Source organism: Silene latifolia, chromosome 2, assembly GCF_048544455.1.
Source record: "Silene latifolia isolate original U9 population chromosome 2, ASM4854445v1, whole genome shotgun sequence".
Taxonomy (NCBI): domain Eukaryota; kingdom Viridiplantae; phylum Streptophyta; class Magnoliopsida; order Caryophyllales; family Caryophyllaceae; genus Silene; species Silene latifolia.
Window position 1 is genome coordinate 167,227,997 of NC_133527.1, and position 7,955 is coordinate 167,235,951.

The following is a 7,955-nucleotide window of genomic DNA, read 5'->3' on the forward strand; positions in this document are numbered from 1 at the left end:
TTGGAATGGGTCAGACCTGCAGTGAACATTAGGATGCTTTAGGGTGATTTGAGACCGGAAGGAGATATTCGTTGCACCTTAGACCGATATAAGTGACCGATCTGTAACCTTAGCTGCAATTATCTGACATTCATTGGTACCCGACAATCCTAATTCTCTCTCTTTATTGTTAACCCCTTTATTCTTTTCTCTGCTTTAGTTAGTCAGTTTAGATAACAAGTCAACAAAACCCCCAGTTTAGTGACATTAGACAGACTGGAATAACAAGTAGATAGTGACCGCCTCCCTGTGGAGATCAACCCTACTTACCACTGACTTCTGTTAGTAATACTTAGGTATTTATTTTTGGTACTAAACGACGGTATCACCCTCCGTACTTAAGCCATTAATGTGCACATCTCTCTTGGAGTGGGAAGTTCCAAGAGGTGACTCAAGCGTAAGACGGTCTCCCAACCGCCCTACGTCTCCATAACAACAAGTAAACCACCAAGTCCTCCGACATACAAGACATACAATAAATGCAAGATATCGTATAACAGGCCAGTTACCGACTCATTCAATGCAACTAACCAATGTCATGTTATAATGCAATGACCATTAAAATAGGACTCGCATGACCATTCAAACATATATTAAAACTGAGTAAGATAAACCTACCTTTTAGCAAATCTCCATAAACAATCCGGCTAATAATAATCTTCCACAAAAACCGTCACCTAAATATAATAATTAAATATATTTAATTATTAACTAATCTAATTAAATTATAATACATAATTAGTTAATTAAATAAAAACCCGTCTTAATCTATTTAAAATCCCAACTCAATTACTCGCCAACTACATGGGTAAAAACCCGACTCATAACCCAATATACCATAGTTAAATCCCGTCTTAGAACTCTACCCAAAACCCGTAAACACCCACACAAACACACACGGGTAACCCATGTGGACTGCCCCTAAACTGCCCCAAAACAGCTCCTAAAGACGCCAACACCACTTGCCATCACCACCACCACATACACCACCCACGGCTCTCAAACACCAGCCACAACCCCGACAAACAACAGCAACAAAACAGTCTGACGGCTCACATACACACGACATTCACACACCTAAAACACCACCAAAACAGCCACCACCGTGGGCCACCACCACCACGGTGGTCACGGCTTGACCCCCGCTTGTCACCACCTTCATACCTGAGCCCAACAACCACGAGAAAACAGCAACAACACGCTACAATAACCACTACAAACCGACACATACACATACAAAACAGCCCGTGCAATCACCTTTGACACCCATTTTCCACCACCTACGGCCACCCTAACCACCACTACAACCCCCACTCAACCCACTCAAGGTCAGCCAAAGATAGTCACAAAAAGTGGGTCAAAAATCCATCTTAAGACGGTGGCATAACAACAACAAATAACCAGATAAATACCCGGTCAAACACGTTTTTGGTGGTCAACAGGGTGGTCGATGACGGTCACAGGTGAGTCGGGGTCAATGCGGGTCAATGGTATAAATTAAATAATATATAAACAAGTTTAAGATGGTTTTACCTTACGATCTCAAGGCGGAGAGACAAATCTCCTTTTCTTTTCTCCATTTCTCTCTTCTTTCTCTCTTCTAAAATTGATGGTGGATTGTGTTGTGATTTTGTGTGGATAAGGTTAGGATGAGTGAATAAGGGTGGATATATATGTATATAGGTAGTTAGTATAGTATAAGTATATGTACACATGTATTGTATATTATTACTATTACTATTACTATTATTATTATTATTAACATACTAGCTTATTATTATTATTATCATTACCATCTTATTATTATTATTATTATTATTATTATTATTATTATTATTATTATTATTATTATTATTATTATTATTTTATTATTCCGTCTCATGCTTAACTCGTATAACTAATATAATATTATTTATATAATTATAAAATACGGGGTATTACATATACGTATAATTGAAAAAAACTAACATGCACAGGAAACGTAAACGATCAAAAATATCTTGGGGGGCCACGCGCGAAGCGCGCGGTGCAATGAACTAGGCATGTCTTTGCATCATCACCCAAAAAACAACTAGGCATGTCTTTGCATCATCACCAAATGTCATATTGAGTGTTAGTTTGTCAAGCGCACACATCTTCTCCCTAAGCAGGCTCAGGCATGTCTTAGCATTATCAACAAAAAAAAGGCTAATCTGTCTGTAAATTGATGGGAATACTATGCTAATCAAATGATCCTAATTCTATAGAATACTCGCACATTTTGTAAAAATAAGAATAAAAACACTCCTAATTAATACAGTTGGTCAAAAACACGATATAAATACCAACCAAGTTCCAAGCATAAATCGAATGACCCATCTAGGCAAAATGCGTATATTCATGTTCCCAACAAAGTTAGATACGAAATATTTACGAATGTGATCTTGTTTGCAATCGATTCAAACATCAAAAATATTATAACGATAAGAATTTCATTGTGAGCGTCACTCAAAATGTGTAGAAAATCAAATCAAATCAAGATTCGCTACTATGCATATAAAACGTAAACGATTAAAATAATTTGGATCGCACGCCGTGCAACCAACTAGTTTAATCAAGGACGAAGAGAAGCTATTGGCTATTGTGGATTCACACGAGCAAAGATCCTCTCCATTTCTTTCTCTCCATTTCTTGTCCATTTTCTCTCACATTACAATATAATATTACACCTCTCTTTCTATTATATTTTTCCTTTATTTATCGATTGAAAACATAGACCGTTAGATTGCCGTGAGATGAAATCTTGACCGTTGATGGGAAATAGACCCTCCATATCTTTTAGGAAATGGAGAGAATCCCAATTGGATTCACACCACCTCTCAAGTTTTTACTCGTCCCAGCTTGTTCTACAAGTCCCACTTACATGAACAAAGTACCGAATAACAACCATCTACAAAGTAATAGAAAACATGAGTACGTAATTATTTAAAATTTTGGATGTTTTAATGGGTTAAAGTATGTTTAAAAAACCTAAATATGAAAATATATGTATGATTATTTCATTAAAATAATTAAACCGATTTTATCTTTTAATATTTTACTAGGTTTGGTGTCCGGCTACGCCCGGGCTTCCTTTACTTGCCATTTAAATTTTATTTTCTATGAAATATATTTCGCTAAATTTGGTTAACACATACATTTACAATTTATATCTTGAAGTTATAATAAGATATAAAATTAATCAACAAATTATGTGACACGTTCACCACTCCCGTTGTCAACATTATTACTTTCACTATATCCCATGTTAATACTATTATGTTCACTACTTCTTCAGTTAATATTGTTTGTTTAACTACTCCTGCTATTTTTACGGTTAACCTGTTAGTTTTGTCAAACTCATATATTTAAATAAATTAATATTTTCTTAAAATCGAATTGTTAGTTAATTTTTCATACTCTTTCTGTTGTTCCTACAGTTACTTTCATTACATGTTTTGTGACTACTATAGTACTATTATTACTTTCACGTCTCCCGCCGTCATAATTTTTTCTTTCACTACTCCCGCATTTATTATTGTTAATTTCACTACTCCCATTGCTGTTAGTATGACATTCATTACTCTGGTTGCTATTATTGTTGCTTTTACTACTCACATGGGTGGTTACTATCATATCATAGTAATTGATTATCTAGTTGTAGTAGAGTTATATATTTAAATAAATCTTAGATTAGAATATTATTTAAGAGCAATCATTATTATTAATTATATTTTTTGGAAATCTAGATTTATTTATTTACCTTTTAATAGTTTCCAAAATATAAAATACTTATATTATACTCCCTCCATTTTTTAATATATGACGTTTTGCTTTTTCGAGGTGAGCCATTGACTTTAATATTTACAAAAATATATTTGGTAAAAAATTATAAAAATTATATCATTAAATTCCTTATGAAAGATTCTTTCATATGAGTATACATATCACTATATTTAAGCATATAATTTGAGAGATATTGAAGAGAGAAGTGTGTATCTCGAAATGTGAGAAAGTCATATATAGAAAAATAGAGGGAGTATTATATTGGTGTATGTTAAATAATTAACATCCATATACAAATTAAAACCATAAGTGGGGCATGTTATTTTTAGGAAAATCATCATATTATAGTATTCTCTAAATTTATACTTCAACCAAAACTATATAATATTGACATTAAAGTCCCTTGGTCGGGTCCATCACAGAGTGCTATGATTAAAAATTATATAGTATAATTAATTTGTATAGAATTATTTAATTACATTGAAGTCCCTTAGTTTCTGGAATTAATATATAGTATTGATTGATATGTGCCTTTAAGTCATACACTAGAAAATCGGTTATAACTTGTGCTTTAATCGACTTTTCTCATTTTAGGGGTGTTTGATAAACAGTAGATTGATGACATTTCAACATATTCAAAACTTTTAGTGACTCAATAATCTACTAAATTACATGTTTGGTAAATGACATATTGAAACAGTAGATTGAACTGATCTACTGTTTTCCAATATGCTGCTCCCCCAGCATATTCACGGTAATAGATTGTAAAAAATGAATCTGTCTATAATTTACACATGTATACAACAATCTATTAACCTAAATCCGCTAATTACCAAACACTTCTACTAAATTTGTTAATTGTAATATATTAGTAAAAAATATCAATCAAAACCGTCATTTGTAATATTCTTCTGCTAATTATAATCCGCTGAGTACCAAACATGCGATCTTATCTTACGACAAACTTTATAAACGAGTTGTTTAGTTAATTTTTTTTTTTTTTTTGAAGGAAGTTGTTGTTTAAGTATTGATTATAGTCTAATCTAAGATGGGCCAAACTAATATCCCAATTGCATTCTCATTTAATAAGCCATTGGCCCACGTTCATGTTCAATGATTTATAGCTTCATATCTTGATATTATTGTTCGTTCTCATACACTTTGAAAAGGTTAGCTCAAACGTTTCGGGATCCATCTTAATATCAAATCAAAATGTCATTCACAAATAGTTAGAGTTGCTATTAACTAACACATGAAAGTGAAGAAATTCAAGGGTACAAATTTAATGACAGGTAAAAGTTCTAATTTAACTAAATAGTTAAATTCAAAAAGTTTCAATGTAAGAACTCATTAATTAAAGAATTTTTTTCTCAAGATGGCTTAATCAATATAATTTCGCCGAATTAAAAAAAATGAATGACCACCTTAATCTTGTGGAGTAGTCTTTTTTTCACTCACTAAACCTCTCTATGAGGCTCATACATATATCTAACACGTTTAACCGAACTTGTGAAATAAGCCATCCAATAACAATAATTATCTGTCGACTCACATTTCACACATGGCAATAACAACTAATTAAACTTTATTCATATGATAAAAAAATTATGCACCTAACTAACTTATTATATGTCAACAATTAACATCATCTAAACCTAGTACCAACCCACTTAATTAGTCAAACCGTAAACTCAAATACTCCCTAATTCATAGCACGCATTTCGAAGTTAAAAACAATAGAATAGAAGTAGTTTATAGAAGTTTCTCTTTCACAACTTGTTTCCCACATAAAAATCATACATGAGACATGACCACTTGACATTTACACCTTCTTCATATACTACATACTTTTCCTTTATTCCCTCTTGCTTTAGCTTACCCACTTTAAATTAAACCAAAGAATCAATCATATAACCGTTGATCCAAATTCTCACCTTATATTATAAATCTCCTTCACATTTCTCCTACATAATTCTTCCAACTTTCCTACAAAACATCCTAAAATTATTTCAACACACTCTATATACTCCTATCCAACTTTTAAACAAAACATCTACAAAATATATTAGGATGGGATTATTTGGCGAGATAATAGGGAAGGTTAAGGATAAGGCGTCCATAGGAAAAGCAGCTCTACTATCCCGCAACCACACCACGGCCGCGCTACGACTAACAGTCCTACGCGCCACAACTCATGAAGCCGACGCACCACCGCCTGACCCCCACGTAGCAGCGTTACTCGCTGCAGGGGACGGGCCGCGCACGTCAGCTTCGGTCGTAATCGACGTACTCATGCGTCGGTTACATAAGACCTCGTCGTCTGCCGTGGCACTCAAGTGTCTTTACTGTCTCCACGTCATCGTCAGACGTGGAACTTTCATCTTACATGACCAGCTGTCGATCTACCCAGCTACTGGCGGACGTAACTATCTCAAACTTTCCGATTTTCGAGATAATTCGTCTCCGGCAGCGTGGGAGATGTCCACGTGGATTCGTTGGTACGCGAAATACTTGGAGCAGATTTTGTCGACGTCTAGGATTTTGGGATATTTTTTGTTTTCTACTTCGTGTACACTTGAGAAGGAAAAGGCTAAGGAAATAATCGCGTCTCTTTTATGTAAGGATTTATTAAGGGAAATCGACGGGTTAATTAATGTTTTAGAAGAAATTTGTAAGTCACCCGACACGTTACATTTGGAGGATAATCGGTTATTATTTGAGGTGATGAATTTAGTGGGTGAAGATTATTTTAACGGTCGACGAAATTGTGATCCGAGTCGAGGAGTTTAAGGAACGGTTGAGTTGTCTTAGTTTTGTCGACTCGGTTGAGCTGGTCTGTGCTCTGAAAAGGTTGGAGGATTGTAAAGACCGGCTCGGGTCGTTGTTTGATGTACACGGGTCGGGTTTGGTTGAGGATTTGTGGGTTTTGGTGAGTGATATGAAGGATAAAGTTGGGGAGGGTAATGGGTTTAAGGAAGAAAAGATGGTGTTAAGTTGGGGTCGGTTTGAGTCGGCTCGGTTTGGGGATACGGACCGGGTTAAGCCTCATGATTCAGTCCAGTTTGCTTCGAACCGGTTTGCATTTCAGTTTGCATACGGTGAACTTGTTAGATGATTTGTTTTTGGGTGGATCAAAATCAACAAGTTTATCTTTTGTTGTGGGACGTACATGTAACAAACGTGACACACGTCATGGCTGATTATATGTAAACTTTTTATGTGTTTTATTATTTGTGCTTATGTTTTCATAGATAACTAATTAGAAAATTTGATGTCATAGGTTAGAATTATTTGAGTTTATGCTGAATTTACTACCTATGTAAATCGTTGGACCTTAATTTGTAACCCTCTACATAGTGTGTGAAAGAGGAGATCGGTTTGTATACTTTAATCTACTAGTTGGTTGCCCTCGACCTAACGGTCGCGGTATCCGATTACGTTAATTTGATCTTTATCTCCGAGATTAAAGTTGTAATTGTCTAATCTTTAGATTGACTTATGTTGACTTTAGCATATTGCCTATTTTGGGTAAATTGTAATTCAATTTTCCCATTTAATAGACCACATCAATTTTCTCATAACATAAAAAAATAACCCAAAATCAAATAGAATTTGAAACATTCAAACAAACATCTCTTTTGTATTCATCCTCGTCTAAATACATGTAAATGGTCGTTTCGCCATATTAGATAGCTATAGAAACAACGAAGCAAAATACGTTTGAGTTTAGACTAAGCAATGTTAGAGTTTAGCAATAGGTAAGGTACAATTTTACGTCGAGATAGGCTTGGCCATTGAATTATGAGTGCAGTAGATACTTTCGTTGTTCTAAACTACATGCTAAAGGCGCTCGCTTTACAACTGTTTACAAACTGCACAAATCACTTGTTAAGGGATCGAGGAGCCCAATAATCACTGAAAATCGCGAAACCCATCGACAACAATAATCGGAAGTTGCGAGAATGGTTACCAAGATGAGTGAAGTTTTTATAATTTGGGGCAATGAATGATCCGGGAGGTTGAGATTAGGATAAGAAATGTCTTGGACTGGTAGGATCGTGAACAATTTACATATGAGAGGTGCTTTGTACGGCTAGGATCGTGCACAATTT

At 34.7% G+C, this 7,955-nt stretch overlaps 1 pseudogene; it reads left to right on the forward strand.

Annotated features, from left to right (window-relative positions):
- Positions 1-5,592: 5,592 nt before the first annotated feature.
- On the forward strand, positions 5,593-7,291 carry LOC141643300 (putative clathrin assembly protein At4g40080; annotated as a pseudogene).
- Positions 7,292-7,955: the final 664 nt, after the last annotated feature.